At 36.6% G+C, this 19,566-nt stretch overlaps 1 long non-coding RNA gene across 3 annotated transcripts in view; it reads left to right on the top strand.

Annotated features, from left to right (window-relative positions):
• The first annotated feature begins 505 nt into the window (after window positions 1–505).
• Window positions 506–19,566, top strand: part of LOC140636259 (uncharacterized) — a 58,434-nt gene continuing 39,373 nt past the window's right edge. For 2 of the 3 annotated variants that reach the window (XR_012033556.1, XR_012033554.1), the window contains exons 1-4: window positions 506–870; window positions 11,075–11,138; window positions 12,021–12,084; window positions 13,857–13,959. This is a non-coding gene — a long non-coding RNA (uncharacterized lncRNA). The remainder of the gene's footprint in view (window positions 871–11,074; window positions 11,139–12,020; window positions 12,085–13,856; window positions 13,960–19,566) is intronic. The other variant, XR_012033555.1, reaches the window with a different exon arrangement.

Below are 19,566 nucleotides of genomic sequence, written 5' to 3'. Positions count from 1 at the left end.
CAACCATAACTAGTCATACCAAAAATGTTGTTCAGAGTTCCAAGTAATATTATCAAAAGGATTCACTTTTAAATGCGCACACACAGAGGCTGACAAGTGGGTAACTGGAAGCCTGCCTGTGTCTGGGAAACTAGGTAGAGTATTCATAATACAAAATGGTCCTTCACAATTCTTTTTTTTTCTTTAAAGAAAAACCCATTCATCTTGACTTTCTGCTGATGTGCTGTTGCATTGAGGCCCTTTTTCACAGGTCTTGAAGATAATTTATCTGAAATTAATTAAACTATTTGTCTGAAATTAAAATAGGCAGCCTGCCTCCTGGAGGCACAGTTTGGGAAAGGTGTCCACCATAGAGTACTACCTTTAGCAGGGCCAATGTTTCTGTGAAGGCTTAGGTCTATATCCAGACCAATATCAGGGACTTGCATTCTTCTAGGTTGGAACCTAGAAATTCAGAAAATTCTATGAGTTTTTGAATTAGTCATAAGAATTGTGATGTAGATGGGGGTCGCCTTAACTGGCTAATGACTAGGAAACTTGTCAATATTAGTTTTCTTCTGAATCAATTCTTCTGATCTGGCTGTAGATGGAACCCATCTTTCTACATTATAAATTATGCCTTATTGTAAAATCTACAACAGAAGGTACAGACATTTAAAGCCATGTAATCTGTTCCTCTGACAGTAAAGGCCAGTTCTGTAATGCTGTCTTTGGTATTGCAACCTTTGAAAATAAGAAACCCAATTCACTAACATGTAGAGTAATTCTCAAGAGGGTTTATTTTCTGAACCCGTAGATTTACTAATCAAATAAATTGCTACTCTTAGTTAAGTTTCCTGATCCTACCCATTGCTGTATTTGACCATTTTGGTAGGTTATCATCTTTCTTTGCATTTGTAGTCAAATATATTTTTCCTCAGTCTTGTTATTTGCTTTACCAAGACCTCATTCTTAAATGACATTTCTCAATATCAATTTATTAGTTTTTAATTAGCCTTATAGCCTTTAAAAAAATAATAGGTGACTAAATTTTGCATTTTGTAAATACCTTTTTAAAAGTTTGCTTTGTATTTCTAATCTCTGATAATCATGTTGCTCTTGTAATTAACTAAGTAGAGAAAGCATTGGAAATTTAGTTTAGGCACATTTTTTAGTAAATAATAATTATGGAAACAGTAACAATCTAGCAAATTATCTATGTTCACATGTGCTCTCTAAGGAGCATAGAGGCCACAATAAGGTTTAATGGGTATTTAAAGACTAAAATAGAAGATTTATTACTGATCATTTGAATATGATAACTCTCTCTTGCATATTGATTTTCAACTTGTAAATCACTTGTATACATAATTTCATTTTGCCCTGACCACAATCCCAGAGATGAGGAAGGGAGGGAACTATTATTTATAGATTTGGACAAGATATTCCAAGGACAAGAGCTCAGAGCACACCTGGTTCTTAATTCCTTCAACAATTAGTCTCTGCTACTCATCACCCCTTGATGACCCTGAAGTTTTTGCAAACATTTCTTTACTTCATTTTTGTTAGTTTTACAAAAGCTATAGTTTTTCTTTGCTTTCACCTGAATGATCCTCTAGGCTTCAACAGTTTCAAAAAATCTGAGAAACGGTATTCAGACCATATTGAGATTATCTCTTTGGAGTAAAAAATATCTCCTTTATGACCACACACACCAACCTAATTCTTTTTTTTTTTTAATTTTTATTTATTTATGATAGTCACACAGAGAGAGAGAGAGGCAGAGACATAGGCAGAGGGAGAAGCAGGCTCCATGCACCAGGAGCCCGATGTGGGATTCGATTCCGGGTCTCCAGGATCACGTCCTGGGCCAAAGGCAGGTGCTAAACCGCTGCGCCACCCAGGGATCCCGCACACCAACCTAATTCTTACTGAAATTCTGACCAAAGAATTTTATTTGTCTTTTAATTGAATGTCATTTTATTTCTTGTATTTACTAAAAGCTATATGTAAAAAAAGGTTTAAAAATACAATTTTTATTCATTAGCTTACATCAAGTTTATAACTTTAGGAAGAAATAAGGCAGAGAGGCATGTTAAAGACAGCATTAAAAAAAATAAAGACAGCATTGATCTGAAGAAATGAGGTAGGGAGGCATATTAAAGACAGTGCTGACCTGAGTAGAAGGAGATCAATGCTCTAGGTCTATATCTATCACTGATTCCTTATGTACATCTGAGCCTCAGCTTCTAAATCTGTAACATGAGATAGTTGGACTGTTGGTCTCTGCAGTTCAACTGCTAACTCTAAGATTTCAAGGTCTTGAACTTAAAATTGTTGATTTCTGTTTATGCCATATCTTCCAGGCTGTCTTCTAGGAAAATGAGATCTATATTCTAGTTATATGATGGGAGCAATATTAGAGTTGTCTGAGGCAGGGACTATTATATGTGTGCCAGAACTCATGTCCTCTAGCTTTTGGTACATAGTAAGGACTGAATTCTGGCATCTGGAATTTGGGTAGAATGGGAGCACTTTCAAATCTTATTGCAAAGCATCCCAGCACAACCAACTCTTTCTCTGTTCCTCATCTCTGGCCACAAGCTTGAGACTTTCTAGTCACAGGTGATAGTGGAGATACAAGCTAGAAGGAGTCTGATTCCTTGAATCTCTGCATGGAAGGTTGCCTGTTCAACACATGATTAATACTACATGAGACATAAATAAACTTATGTGAGTCCACTGAGATTATCTTTCACTGCAGATAATACTAAAGTAGGATGCTGATTAACACAAAAAAATGAAATGTGCATCATTGGTTTGAAGGTCAGGTGGTAAAAAGGCAAAGAAGTATGGTTACCTAGAAGATTGAAGAGCTCTGTTGTATCATGGCAAAATGTTTGGTAAAAATATCATCCGTGATGTTTTGGAAGACATATATTTGCCTAGGACCTTGTAGTTCTATCACAAATGAGGGAGTCTGTGATTATGTTGACTGTTACTGACTGTTTTGAAAAAAAATTATAATAAGAAATAAAGCAAGTTTTGGCTAGTTCTCAAGCAGAGAATCAAGGAAATGGAGGAATTCTAGATATTAGGGCCTTATAGGCGGGAAACACCAACTACTTTTCATAAGATTTAAGATTAAAAGGCCATTAGTGAAAAAGACCAGCAGATTTTTCAGTTAAAAATAATAATTCATTTTGTGGTCTTACCTTCCCATCAAACTATTTTTTTTTCGGATAGCTTCAATGTAATCATCTTAAATTGTGTGTGTGTGTGTGTGTGTATGTGTGTGTGTGTGTGTGTGTGTGAGAGAGAGAGAGAGAGAGAGAGATTGAGAACAGAAAGAGAGAGAAGACAGAGGGAGGGAAAGAGAAAGAAGGACATGGGGTGAAGAAGGTAAGAAATAAGACAGGCTGGAGAATTATGTCTGAGAAAGAATTTTGGATGTGATTATTTGGCATTTAAAGTTGATTTGGGGATGCTTGCATGGTTCAGTTGATTAAGTGTCTGTCAGGGTCCTGGAATTGAGTCCCCACATTGGGGTTCCTTGCTCAGCAGGGAGCTTGCTTCTCCCTCTGTCTGCCAGTCTCCCTGCTTGTGCTCTCTCTCTGACAAATAAATAAATAAAATCTTTTTAAAAAAATTGACTTGGAAGTGGCTTTTGGCCTACAAGATTTTTTGAGGGAATCTGCTGCCAAAGAAAGCATGAATCTGTTCTAAGTTTAGATTGTTTAGAGACCTTAAAACAACCTTAGGCAGGGAGTGGGCTGCAAAAGATGCACAGTCTACAGATATTTCAGTTATGGCCTTGGAGATTAATGGACAAAGAAGAATTCCCGATGTAGTGTCTGTAACCATGGAACTGAATGAACAAAGAAGTACCTTCCAGAGAGCAGAATTAGTCTGTAAATAAGGAACTTTCCCAAATCCCAGATTGAGAGCTTTCACTATGGCTGCCCAGCAGGATTTTTTTCCATTCACCAGGAACTGCTATGTGCCTTACATTATTTTTTTTAAGACTTAAAAAAAATTATTTACTCATGAAAGACACACGGAGAGAGAGAGAGAGACAGACAGACAGAGACATAGAGGGAGGAGCAGGCCTCTTGCAGGGAGCCCGATGAGGTACTCAATCCCAGGATCCTGGGATCACACCCTGAGCTGAAGGCAGACGCTCAACCACTGAGCCACCCAGGCATCCCTGTGTCTTACATTCTTATTTTGAATGGGGGATTTTATTATAATTATCATGGCCCTACTTCACCATTGTATTTTTTTAATTTTAATTTTTTTAGCCAACATATGGTATATCATTAGTCTCAGATGTAGTGTTCAACAATTTATCAGTTGTGTATAACACCCACTGCTCATCACATCACACTATTGTATACTGAATGTTGTATAAGAGTGGACAGAAAACTTGATATTTAGTTCTTAAGTCACTATTTTTTTATTGTCCTACCTGCCAAGCCACAAGGAGCCACCTGATTGAGTTGACAGAAAGACTGTGCTTCTAAAGGAGAATCTGCTTTTTGAACTGGTTGTAGTGACTGCATGTGGCTTTGGAGGTACTTTTTACAGGGAGAAGGGTGGTTTGGGAGTATGATATATGTGTACTATAGATGGGAGGAACTGTAAAGTTGACATTTGGCCATAAGAACACATTGGCAGAATTACCATGTGTTAACAAGTCATTTCTTCTATCTCTTGGTAAATAGTGAGACTACTTTTCCCAGTCTTGCTTTATGTGGTCCTATGAGGTTTGGCCAATGCAATGGAAACTGAGGTTATGTCTGCTTCTTTCAGGCCTGGTCCACCAAAGCCTCTAGCACAATCATCTATGTTCTCTCTTTCCTTGTCATGTGGCTAAAAGCAAAATAATCTAAAGTTCTAGGGCAGAGGTCGGCAAACTACAGCCTGAGGGTCAAATCCAATCCATCACCTATTTTTGTAAATGAAGTTTTACTGAAACACAGTCATATGCATTTGTTTAGATATTGTCTATGGCTTTTTTTACACTATAACACAGACTTGAGTACAATAAAGACTGTTTAGGCCCACAAAGGCTAAAATATTTACTAGTTCTTCTTTACAGAAAGAATTTGCTGGCTCTTGTCTTAGAGAATGGTGGATAGAAAGTTTCTGGATTGCTATATTACTTTATGGGAGACTACTCGCTGCATACACTTTTAGATTTTACTAGAATAAATTCTTTTGTATTAGGAATTGAGATTTTTGGGATTACCTATGCAGCATCTAGAATTACTTTAGCTAATATTCTGTGACTGAGATTTAAATGTGGAAGGATCTCTTCTACCTTATGTCCAATGTCTCAGTATGAGATTTATGTCTATAAACAGTAAAAATTGACTAAATTTTTCAAAAAGAGGCTTTGAAATGAAGTTTGGCTCTAATAAGGAAGAGAGATTAGAATGCACTAATTCTTCTGATAAAATTCTGCTTACATCTATATTTTTAAGGATGAACTTTTTAAGGGTGCAGAATGGCTTATATTAAGTTTCTTTGTTGTTACAAGAAATTAATGCATTAAAGGCATACTCTAGTTATGTTTTAAATGTTTGTTCTTACAGAGTGCTTAGTTCTACTCTCAGGCTAAGGGTATTTTGCCATTAATTGGTCCCAAAAGAGCATCTGTATGTGTAATAGCTTTTAATTGAGCTACCCTTGCTTTCTCCTGAAAATAGACATTTATTTATAGAAAATGTTAAAAAATATAACCATGGAAATTCCTGGGTGACTCAGTCGGTTGAATGTTGGACTCTTGGTTTCAGCTCAGGTCTTGATCACAGAATCATGAGATTGAGCCCTCTGTTGAGCTCTGTGCTCAGCACGGAGTCTCCTTGAGATCCTCTCTCTCCCTCTGCCCCTCCCCTTACTCTCACTCATGCATGCTCTCTCTCTAAAATAGATAAATCTTAAAAACATATATAACCATGATCCCTAAGAAATCAACTCTACATTAATTGTAAGCTTTGGAAAAAATCCCAATAAAGTTGAGTACCTAAAACATATCTTTAAAAAGTTTTATATCAGGCCCCCCACTCACATGGCACTTGATGGCTCCAGTGGCCCCAGGATCCCAATTAGCCTTTGCAAACCTATGCTTCAGGCAGGCACTCATGAACCTAGGTTCCCAGATACAAAATTTCTCAACAAAATGCTAGCAAGCCAAATTCAAGAGCACATTAAAAGAATAATAAACTATGATCAAGTGGGTTTCATCCCTGGTATGCATGGATGTTTCAACATACAAATGAATAAATGTGATATACCACATTAATAGAATAAAAGATAAACATCTTATAATCATCTCAATAGATGCAGAAAAAGCATTTGACAAAATTCAACATCTTTTCATAATTAAAACAAGATTCAACATTCTTTCATAATTAAAACTCTCAACAAATGAGGTATAGAAGGAACATACCTCAACAATAAAGGCCATATATGACAAACCCACAGTTAACATCAGTCTCAATTATGAACGGTTGAAAAGTTTTCACTAAGATCAACAACAAGACAGAGTGCTTCCTCTTACCACTCTTATTCAGCATAGTATTGAAAGTCCTAGCCAGAACGATTAGGTAATAAAAAGAAACAAAAGTTATCTGATTCAGAAAGAAGGAATTAAAATAGTCTCTATTCAAGGATAATATGATCTTACATAGAAAATCCTAAAGATTCTATCCCCCAAAATGTTAGAACTAATAAATAAATTCAGTAAAGTTGCAGTATACAACAAAGTCAATATACAAAAATCAATTGTGGGGGCACCTTGGTGGCTCAGTGGTTAAGCATATGCCTTTGATTCAGGTCATGATCCCGGGGTCCTAGGATTGAGTCCTGCATCAGGTTCTCACCTCAGGCTCCCCACAGAAAGCCTCCTTCTCCCTCTGCCTATGTCTCTGCCTCTCTCTGTGTCTCTCATGAATAAATGAATAAAATCTTAAAAAAAAAAACCCAAATCAGTTGTGTTTCTATACACTAATAATGAACCATCTGAAAAAGAAATAAAGAAAACAATCATATTTGTGTTAGAATCAAAAGTAATAAAATACAAATAAATTTAACCAAGGAGATGAACAACTTCATCTCCTTCAGTTCATTTTGACTTGGTGTCAAAATTATGACATTGATGAAAAGCCTTGATGATGAAACAAATAAATGGAATATCTTGTGTTCATGGATTGGAAGCACTAATATCATTAAAATGTCTACACTACCCATTGTGTCTATAGACACAATGCAATCCCTATCAAAATTCCAATGGCATTTTTCACAGAGATAGAAAAAAAAATCCTAAAATTTGTATGGAACCACAAAAGACCCCAAATAGTCCAAGCAATCCTGAGAAAGAAGAATGAAGCTGGAGGCATCACACTTCTTCATTTCAAACTTAGTTACAAAACCACTGTACTTGAAACAGTATGGTACTGGCATAAAAACAGGCATAGACCAATGGAACAAAATAGAGAACCCACAAGTAAATCCACCCATGGTCAACTAATATTTGACAAGGGAGCCAAGACTACTCAATGAAGAAAGGATAGTTTCTTCAAATAATGGTTTGGGGAAAGCAGATGTTTACATGTAAAAAAAATGAAATTAGACTCTTACAGTACTCACAAAAATCTACTTGAAATGGATTAAAGATTTAAATGCAAGAACTGCAACATACTTCACTAGAATAAAACAATAGGGAAAAAGCTTCCTGATACTGATCAAGGCAATGGTTTTTGGATATGACACCAAAAACATAAGCAACAAAAGCAAAAATAAACAAATGGGACTACATCAAACTAAAGAGCTTCTGTACAGCAAAAGAAACAATCAGCAAAATGAAAAAGCAACCTATAGAATGGGAGAAAATATCTGTAAATCTTTTATTTGATTAAGAGGTAATATCCAAAATATATAAGGATCTCCTATAATGCAGTAGCAACAAAAACAACAAAAGTATTATTAAAAAATGGGCAGATGCCTGAGTGGCTTAGTCAGTTAAACATCCAACTCTCGATTTTGGCTCAGGTCGTGATATCAGGGTTGTGAGATCAAGCCGCACGTTGGGCTCCATGCTGGGCGTGGAGCCTACTTAGGATTCTTTCTCCCTCTCCCTCTGTTTACCCCCCTCTCTCCCTCTCTTCAAAAAAAGGGGCAGATGACACGAATAGACATTTTTCCAGATGATACCTACAAATGATCAACAGGTACATGAAAAGGTATTCAACATTGCTAATTATCAGGAAATGCAAATCAAAACCATAATGAAATATTACCTCAAACCTGTTAAAATGACTATTATAAAAAAGATAAGAGACAAATGTTGGTGAGACTGTGAAGGAAAGGGAACAATTGTGCACTGTTGGTGGAAATGTAAATTGTGTAGCCACCATGGAAAACAGTATGGAGATTCCTCAAGAAATTAAAGATAGGGTTATCATATGATCCAGCAGTCTCACTTCTGGAGATAGATCTGAAGAAAATGAAATCACCATCTCAAAGAGATATCTGCATCCCAATGTTTATTGCAACATTATTTAAAATAGCCAAAATATGGGAAGAACCTGTGTTCTTTGACAGATGAATAAAGAATATGTTGTGTATACACACACACACACACACACACACACACACACTGAAACATTACTTAACCATGTAAAAGAGGGAAATCCTGCCATTTGCAACAACATGGATAGAATTTGAGGGTGTTATACTATGTGAAATATCAGACAAAGTCAAATATTGTATGTTCTCACTTATATGTAGAATTTTAAAAAGCCAAACTTAGAAATAGAGACCAGAAAATAGTGGTTTCCAGGGCTGAAGAGTGGGGGAAATGGAGAGATGTTGGTCAAAGCATAGAAACTTCTAATTATAAGATGAATAAGTTTAGGGATCAAGTATACAGGACGGTGACTATAATTGACAATGCTATATTTTATACTTGAAGGTTTTTAAGAGAGTGCATCTTAAATATTATTACCATACATACAAAATGGTATTTATGTAAGTTTAACCTTACTGTGGTATCATTTTGCAATATTCATGTGTATCAAATCAGTACATTGTACACCTTAACTTGTATGTCAATAGTGTCTCAAGGTGGAAAGAAAAGAGAAAGGTTTACAACTTAAAAAAATAAGAAATTTATGCATGCTAACTCTCCTAAAAAATCCTGAGACTATTATATTATATAATCAACAGAGGTTTGGTAGGGTTTGTGAAGTCCAGGGCAAGAAGTCAAGGAGTGAAGTTCGAGTCTATCCCCTATTAGCAACATGAACTTCTACAGGCATCAACTTTTCTGAGCCCAATTTCTCACTGATACGTAGACTCCAAGGTTCCTCTCAGACCTGTGTTGAGTGAAATCACTTGGATCTAGTGTGTTTCTTAGTGTTCCCAGCCTAAATTAAAAGTAAAATTCACTAAGAACCTTAGTAAAACTATAATTTTTCAGTTGTTCCTTAAACATGCTCTTTCTGCCATACCTGGAGATGAAAGGCAGTGGACTTCTACCTGTTTTCTCATGTCCCTTAAGCAGCTAACTAGCAGCTTGAGAATCTAATCAATTTTACTTGCCTTTTCTTCACCTTGTTTTCTGGGCCAGTTGGGAAAGTATTTAGAACTCTTTCCTTTCTGGCTGAAAAACACTATTTCTTAAGTCATATTCGGGCTCATCAGAATTACTCTCTGTCAGGGGTGTCTGGGTGGCTCAGTGGGTTAAGCCACTGACTTGAGCTCAGGTCATGATCCCAGGGTCCTGGGATGGAGCCCTGTAGGCTCCTCACTCAGCAGGGAGTCTACTTCTCCCTCTGCCTCCTCTCCCTCTCTCCATGCTCTCTCTTACTCTCTCTCAAATAAATGAATAAAAATCTTTAAAAAAAAAAAAAAGGAGCTAATATCTTCCAGTTACTTTTTTGCCCGTCCTCCTTTGAAAACAATAGGTTAATGCTATGTAAATGACCCGAAGATAGCCTCTGTGTATTGGTCCTTAGGTTATTTCCCCCTGCAGGCTGAGACTCATTAACTCAAAAGTCTTCACTCAGCATAATACCCTCTGGTTCTATCCATGTCGAAGCAAATGGTTGGCAAATCGAACTCCAATAAAAAAAATAAAAATAAAAAAGGAATCTATCCTTCAAGGAAATCGGGCAATTCTCAATATTTATTCCTCATTTAAAAAATCTTTTTTTTTTTTTTTTTTAAAAGTCTACCAGCCACCAAGCCCAAATTTTTACACTTCCCAGTTATTTAAAAAATAGATCAAAGAAGCACATTTTTGTCTGGAGACTGGTTGCTTTGCATATGCTGTGACACTTTATTCCATAGCTGTTATCTATTTATAAAACAGGTGCTTGCAGTTATCAGGCCTCAGGCTGCTATGGTCCTTCAGAGCTGTCTGACCCTGCCATGCTGAGTAACATCACTGAGACACTGAACCATCTTCCTCTTCTGACTAGCATTTTCTCTGCTTGAACTGTGGCCTCTGTGCAGTTGCTTGCTGTTAGGGATGAACCCTGTCATGCAACCCTGTCCAAACACTGCCCAGTAAAGCTTGTGATGCTTACTGCCTCTTGTGATGTTATCCTTTTCCTTGCTTAACCCCCAATACCCTGGCAATTGGGTTTATCAATTATTGCTCTATTGGGAAATGGCAACCCTTTGGATAAACTGATACCCCACTGGATTTTTATGCTCCTATATCAGTCTGAACCTCCACTGACAAACTGCAGGGCTGCAGGGACCCTGGGTGGCTCAGTCAGTTAATCATTGGACTGTTGATTTCAGCTTGGGTCATGATATCAGGTCATGATCTCAGGTTGGTAGATTAGACCCTGTGTCAGGCTCCATGCTGGGTATGCAGCCTGCTTAGAATTCTCTCTCTTCCTCTCCCTTTGCTCCCTACTCTTGCCCATGCATGTGCTTTCTCTCTCTCTCAAAAAAGAAATATAAATAAATAAAACATAAAGATAACACTGCAGTTGCTCTTGCCATAATCATTCTAGGTTTTTTCCCTTAATATTATTAATCATTATGTAAATCTGTGAATTTTCTCTTGGCCCCACAGAATGTCAGCTCTGTGAAGACGGGGATTTATCTATCTTGTCTCCAGTGTCTAGCCCAGCTTTGAGGTAGGACATATCAGTTAAATATTTGTTAAATGAATGAATGCATAAATGATTAGCTCTACTAAAACTTGTATGAGGTTTTTTTTTAAAGATTTATTTATTTATTTATTTATTTATTTATTTATTCATGATAGACACAGAGAGACAGAGAGTGAGAGAGAGAGAGAGAGAGGCAGAGACACAGGAGGAGGGAGAAGCAGGCTCCATGCTGGGAGCCCGACGCAGGACTCGATCCTGGGACTCCATGATCGTGCCCCGGGCCAAAGGCAGGTGCTAAACCACTGAGCCACCCAGGGACCTCCTTGTATGAGTTTTTCAGCCACATTTCATGGTATACACTTAAGTTCAGCTAATACTTTTATGGGTGTCAATTTATTATCCAGAATTTATAACCCAAATCAATAAATGATTACCTCAAAAAGCTTGTTAACCATGGGTTTATTAGTGTTCTTTTTTTTGGAAGTCTGTACATACATATAAATGAAGAGAAGCATATTGTATTAGTAATATGCTCTCAGCTACAACTATTGGAATACCCTACTAAAAGTGCCTTAGAATTTTTTTTCTATAACAAGGAACAAAGAGGTAACCCATTCTAGGGCTAGATCAATACTCAATATAGTTAGAATATTTTGATAAATTTTTGCCTTATGGTCACAAAATTGTGGCAGCAACATCAAACCTCATGTCCTCAAATGGCATCCTCCTAATCAAGAAGGAAGTGATGGAGCAGAAAACTTTACAGTTTTCATCAAGAGTGGACAAATACTTTCCAGAAGCCCCCAGAGAACTTTATGTTAGATCCCGTTGGCCAGCATTAGAACATTCACTAACACAGGGGAATGAGGTTTCTGTGTCTTGCTTAATAGGATTTTTCTTTTGCAGTAAGGCAGGTTTCCTAAAGAACAAAGGATCTATATCAAATCCTGATTAACTTGGGACTTTTCAGGTAAGAAGAAAGAAAGATGCATTTGAGTGGGTAATTGATAATATTGGCTGTATATAATGCGTTCTTTCCAGTGTGCCAATTTTTATTTTTTTCTCATTTTTGGTTATCTTTCTTTATTACTTAAAACTGTTTTGGGATATAATAAAAAAAATCTTCAATTTAAAAGTACCTAGGTATCTGTCATTCAGTTAATCAATTTTCAAATATTTCCTGAGCACTTACAATGGACTCTGCATTTTTCTATATGCTGTTTCCTAGTCTGATGAAGGAAATGGTATGAAAACACAACATGGGGAATAAAGAATGCGATTTTGAAGATTCTATCCCTTTTTCTCAGTTGAGAATGGCTTTCTGTTTTTCCTGAGATTGTGATTATTGCTTACTTAATTGCTCAAATAATGATTAACTTTGTATGCAAGGTGTCTCTGCTGCAGAACCATACTTGGCAGGGGACTGCTCCTATCATGCCATGTTTATGATTTGGGTTTTTTAAAAGGAAGAGAGGGATCCAGATGTGACAGAAAGCTTGTCCTTGTCTTCCTTTAATGGCTTCTCCAGAATAGTTGCATGTTCATTTAGAGGAGAATAAACAGCTGTAGGGCTCTTGGATCTGGGATAAATCATGTGGTTGTGACTTAAAGAGATGACCAGTCTTTATTACCTTATGAATAAGCATAAAGTCCTGGGATGTGAGTTCTTTGGGGCATATTTACTCAATGGACTGTTTTAGTTTTAGTTTTAGTGGCATATAGGCCATCAATAACACATTTTGGCCTGCCCAGTGCTTGCATAAATCACTGCCCAGTGATCCTTGGTTGCCTGCATAGGTTTAAGTACTGTTTTCAGAAGCTGTACTCTGCTTATTTACCTTTTGGGATGCTGAATATTTAAGGAGTTTGGGATAAACTCTATTCTTCCTAGTTAGCCAGTTAAAGAAATCTAGTGCCTTGCTACTTGAAATGTCATCCACTGACTGGCAACACAGGCATCCCTTGGGAACTTCCTAGAAATGCAAAATTTCAGGCCCCATTCCAGACCCACTGAATCAGAATTTTTATTTTAATAGGATCCCTAAGTAATTTTTATGCACATTCAAGTTTGAGAAGCACTGGCCTAGTAGACTTTGCCCATGGTTATTATTATCCTTGTTATCATGGTTGGCATCATCATCATCAAATGTGTAAGGTGACCAGTCACAAGGAGTATGGTTAGCTAAAAACAGACAAGCAGGCTACAACTCAAACATGGATACTCCTTTTGGTCATCTCATATCTTCCCCAGCTTGCCCTATATGAGAAAATTCTACTGAGAACTTGAAGGGTCAGTGTGAAAAGAGTCCTCGGAGATTCTGAACATGACTGCATCAGACAGAAGTGTTCTTTGTTCCACAGCACACGGATTTATGTGAACCATCCTAAACCTCTTGTATCAGAATCTCCACTGTGGGGCTTTATGATCAAGACTTTTCAGTAGTTGCAGAAATTCTTGTATGGCCATACTGGCATCAGTTAACATAACAGCATTGGGAATAGCAGTTCTCGCCTCACTTCTTCCATTTGATGCTGGAGTTTTCACTTCCATACTTAGTGACTCTCTGTTGACTTCCGATTAAATATTTCTCTATTAGGAAAATTACTATAAATATAAATATAAATATAAATAGTATAATCAGATGCTCATTTGACTTACTGAACTATTATGGCCCTGGCCCAGTCTAACATTCTTCTTTTCTCCCTTTTGTATCCTGCGTGGAATGGTGGGAACAACCTCAGACCAAGTTCTACTTCCAGCTGTACCATTGTTTGAATTCATTTGGGGCCAGAAGTGTCATTTCACAGTTAAGATCTAAGGGAAAAAGGGTGCTGGTAATTGTGGGTAAGCTGCTACATCTTTCTGGTTTCCTCCACTGTAGAATAACATTGCTGAACTTTAGTTCCATTTCCTAAAATTCAGTGGGATTCTAGGAAGACATAAGTCCATTTTCTTATCTTTCAACAATTTAATTGGCCTCTAAGTCCAGCCCTGTCATTGATTAATATATGAATACCCACATCAGCAAGCTGAAATAGACCTTTAGTGCCTCTGCGGAGACTCATGTACATTAATATTTACTTGGTAAGAATGACATTTAGAATGCATTTTGATTAGTGTTCCTGAAAATAAGCAAATTCCTCCTACCAGCTGGACTCTTGGAGCCTGCATTTGTTTGGGGATGTAGGAAGTCAAGACATACAATTTTTCAGTCTTGTTACTGAGAAATAGTTTTCTTTCCAGGGTTTTCAGAATTTCCATTTATTTAGAAATTTCAATGAATTCCTTTAACATTTAGGAAACATCACCAATCATCATATAGGGCATATCTTAGGAGTCAAAATAGTATTACCTTAGCTGTACATATTTTTAAAACTAAGAGAGCCCCTGGAGATGAGAACATATCAAGGAGGAATGTAAATCATCAAGAAAGTTCAAAGTCCAAGTCATATGGTCTCCACACCTTGAAGAGAAATGCTAAGGGGGTGCCTGGCTGGTTCAGTCAGTAGAGTAGGCAATTACTGATCTTGGGGTTGTGAGTTTAAGCTCCACGAGCTCTCTATGGGTATAGAGATTACTTAAACATAAAACATTAAAAAAGAGAGAGAGAAATGCCAAGGGCAACATGGAAGAGAGTCTTGGGCTAATTTAAGGTCTAAACTACAAACTAAACAGGAAGCCACAGCGGTGGAAGGAAGGCCAGCTACAGCCAGTTGCTAATGGATCTCAACCAAACGAGACTAGGGTGGGAAAATTGCCAGGGAATACCTGTCCCCATAGATGTCACTCTTATTATGTATGATGTCTTCTTTTCTGTTCCTTGAATCTCATACAGCTCTGGTTGGACCAGAAGTTCTATCATTTCATGGGTAAGGTCTGAAGAACCAAAAGAGTGCTGGTGCCCCACTTTGAGGTCAGGGCATAGATAGATACACATATGCCTAACTCTCATAAGAGAATGTTCACAGAGCAAATGTTTATGGCTTATCACGGTGCTGTTTTAAAAGACCTAGGATGAATTTTCCAATACTAGGTTTTTCAGATCTTTTAAAAAGTAATCAAAATATTTTTTATGTTTTTCTAGTAGAAGCTTCTTTTAATGGTGGAACCACCACAATATGTACAACTGAGCTGTTCTGGGTGAATTAGGAAGGGACTCTACCTTTCTGATCATCCCTTTACTTCTTCCTCAAATACTTATCAATCAATGTAGTTCCAGTGACACAAATACAGCTTATAAACCCTGCTTTATTATAACATCTTTGGAAAATTTCTTGTTCTTATTTGAAGTCTGAAACTTCATTAATATCATTCAGCAGTCTTAGAAATTTTAAAATTATTATTATTATTATTTTGCTTTCATATTATCCCAGTGAAAGCATATTCCTGTTTTTTAAAACTCAGTTCATAATTCTCTTCTTGGGGGCATACTTTGCTGGTTCTACACGACTGATACTACATACCTACTCCTCTGTCCTCCGATAGTGCTATATGGGAGCCTGCCTGTAACCCGGTGTAGCTACTCTGATATGGGGAGTTATAAGGCTAGTCATTTCAGTCCCAAGTTCTTGTTTCCAAGGAGATGGTTAAGGGTGTGCAATGAGAGTTTGTTTTCAGATTAGATTCCAGGCAGAAAGTGCCCTTTCCCAACCGAAAAGGGGTTTACGCACTTCCTATTATTTCCACAGAAGAATAAAGCTTATTTTGGCACCAACTCATTCACTGCTAAATGGGAAGTCATGCTGAAAAGGCAGAGAGCTGCAGTGTCATACAGGCCAGTCCTGGGTTGCCAAGTAGAGAAGGAAGCTATGGGGAAAGAGAACTGAAATTTTCCAAAGGAGTCATTTGATAATAATTTAGTATTTAAAGATTATACTTTGGGAAAATTGATTAGCAAAGACAGAGCTTTGTGGCTTTTTTCTCTCACTATTATGAAAGGAAGTTCTGTTCTTAGCCCAGGCCTCCTAAACTGATATAATTTATAAATGTATCTGAATCACTGTAGTAGTAGCAATATTTTCTACCTTCTTTTCTTCTGTTCCCTCATTGTCTTTGAGTGAATGGTCAGATGTAAGCCTATTGGTCTAGGACACCTTTTTCATTTCTAGGTCTCTCTTTGGGGTGGTCATTTTCTGTCTTCAAGGCAGAACAGGAAGAAAGGACATTTATGTGGAGAGTATTAATGAAAATTATTTACTATTGAATATGTCAGGCAATCCAACAAGGAAGGTATTAGAAGACTTATTTTGAAGATGAAGAAATGGAAAATTTAAGTTAACCAGATTTGCATGTTCAGTAAGAGGCTGAGCTGAAATTTGAACCTTGCTTTGAACAATGTAAACCTTCTGTTCTTTCCACTCTGCCCAATGGAATGATAATAATTCCTCAGGACCTTCAACTGTTCCGGAAAATGCCACATCAAAGATTTCATTAAGTGCTCAAAAAACACTTCTAATAACCCAAAAGTTGCATGAGGAAAGGCAACTGGAAAATGTTTTATACCCATGTGAATGACTAGGTCAGTGGCATCTTTTTGACTCATCTCAGAGCTGTGGCTCCATGATTTTGAGAGACAATTTTTTGGAGAATTTCTTTGAGCATCATAACTACTGCTATGATATGTCTCCAGTACTAAGAAAAGGAAAATCTTGTCATGGATTTACCTCTGATGTAACTACAAAATCTTTATTACTCGTGTTTGCAGCAATCTGAACTATATGCATGATGTGAGGTGAGCACATTTTTTGGGAACAGGCATCTATACAGGATACAAGCTTGTGTTTGTGTTTGCTTTTAAATAGGCTTCCTCATTAAATAGCGTTGTATCTTGTAAACCATGAATTCACAAGATAGGCCAATTTTATTAAAATTTTGGGGGTTATTAACCTTTTTGAGAATCGAATTAAGCTTTTACTTTTCCCCTAGGAAATATGTACATGTAAACATACCAAATCTTCCTACATTTAGAAAGTGTTCTTTGACCTCAGTCAGGAGCTTTGCTCTACGAGGAGCAAGGCTAGGGCAATTGAACATGAAAGAAGTATTTCATTGTCTTTTCTCTCATTATCCCCACCTCCATCCCAAAATATCCCACAATAAAGGTGTTTTGTGAAATATAGAGTGGCAGGAGTCTCTTTGTAAAGTCTTGTTCACAATCTTTATTCCTTAATTTAATGCTAATGATTTTGAATATTTCCTAGAGAAGTTAGTTGAATTAAAAAAGCTATTGGTATTCTCAAATACTATCACCTAGCTGAGTGCTACATCATTCCAGTGGTCATCTACCACAAGTAGCTGATACCATGTAGTCCATCCTGGTGCTCCAGAAGCTGCCAAGGATGATGTCTAACTGATCCAGAAAGGTTGGCTTCATTCCTCAAGGGAGTAAGTGTTTTCCTCTTGAAGATTCCATCACATGTATGGCACAAGGTGAATTAAACTTCCATAGTGTTAGATTTTTAAAAGATGAGACTTAGTCTTTCTGGAATGGTGATACTTTCATGTGATTGCCAGTATTTCCTTAAAATTCTAGAGAGTATGTTTTTATTTTTACAAAATAAATTGGTTTAAAATTAATTTTATTTTGAAAACTTGCGAGATTTTAAAAACATCTCTTTTGGTAATTAGAGAGAACTGAGATGTAATAAAATGTGTTTCTGGCTTTTGGGGCCAGTAAGAGTTCTGTGATATGTGGAAACATATTGAGGTATCACTATGCAGAACCCTAGTGAGTTATTGTATCTATCCCAGCAGGCAAATGTTCCAGTGAATTAGATATTAGCATTAAATTTGTAAACAGAACTTTTGGTGCACCAGGGGCCATTAGAAACTACTGATTGTTTAATATTGTAATTAAATAGATTGTTGATTTTTCTTTTGTGAAAGAGTGTCAAGGTCATCTACTAGATCACCTAGAATGTGATTTTTTTCTTAAAGAATAATTTTCTTTAGTCATGGTCGTAATGTTCTTCCTGGGGTTTTGGACAGTGTGATTGATATTCTGCTAAATTTATTTGAACTTGTATATTTAGTCAGAAGTTAAAATTTTGGAAAGCATTATTACTTCAAGTGTTCTGCCTTCTGTTTTTTCCCAGTGTGTTCATCACAGTCTTGATCTGTGAAGTCTGGATAGCTGCTTATCAAATCTTTCTGTAACAATTCTTTAGCATTTTGAACACAATAGAAAAGATTTGTGAAGGATGACCACATCTTCAAAAGGACCAAAAAAATTTTTTTTAAAAAGATTTTATGTATTTATTCATGAGAGACACAGAAAGAAAGAGGCAGAGACACAGGCAGAGGGAGAAGCAGACTCCATGAGGGGAGCCTGACATGGGACTCGATCCCAGAACTCCAGGATCACGCCCTGAGCCTAAAGGAGACGCTTAGCCGCTGAGCCACCCAGGCGTGACAAATTTGACACGTTACATTTTATAAATTAAAATGTGCAGCATAGGGCAGCCCCGGTGGCTTGGTGGTTTAGCACCGCCTTCAGTCTGGGGCATGATCCTGGGGACCCGGGATCGAGTCCCACGTAGGGCTCCCTCTGCTTCTCCCTCTGCCTGCATCTCTGACTCTCTCTCTGTCTCTCATGAATAAATAAATAAATTCTTAAAAAAATGTGCAGCATGTTAATATGCTTTGATACATTTATATATTGTATACATTAGTATACATGTATACATTTATGTATATAAATTATGTATATAAATTTATATATAAATATATACATTTATGTATATAAATTATACATATGTATAATTACACATATGTAAATTATACAAATGTATATATATACATTCATGTATATAAATTATGTATATAAATTTATATATGTATGTATATATAAATGTATATATACGTATTTATATATGTATACATTTATACATTAATATATATTTACATATTAATTTACTTTGATACATTTATATATTGTAAAATGGTTGCCATTGAAGTAATATTTATCACATTTATCTTTACATTATTATTGTCTATGTTCATTATACTGTTCATTAAATCTCTATGGCTTATTTACTACTTGCAATAAGTTTATGTCCTGAAACACCATCAACCTTATCCTTATTGCCTAGTAACTACCATTTTACTTTCTGTTTTTCTTTTATAGATTTGACTTTTTTAGATTCCACACATAAGTGATACCATACTTGTCTTTCTCTGACTTATCTTGCTTAACATAAGGTGCTCAAAGTCTATTCATTTTGTTGCAAATGGCAGGATATCTTCCTTTCTCATGACTGAATAATATTCCACTGTGTATATATACCACATCTTTCTTATGCATTTACCCATCTATAGGCATTTGGTTTCTTTTTATATTTTCGCTATTGTGAGCAATGCTATGATAAATAAGGGTGAGTATATATCTTGTCAAAGTCCTGTTTTCATTTCCTTTGGGTGTATATATATAAGTAAAATTGCTGGATAGAATGG

Source organism: Canis lupus, chromosome 7 (assembly GCF_048164855.1).
Source record: "Canis lupus baileyi chromosome 7, mCanLup2.hap1, whole genome shotgun sequence".
In the NCBI taxonomy this organism is placed as follows: Eukaryota; Metazoa; Chordata; class Mammalia; order Carnivora; family Canidae; genus Canis; species Canis lupus.
This window is presented reverse-complemented; position numbering and strand designations above follow the sequence as displayed.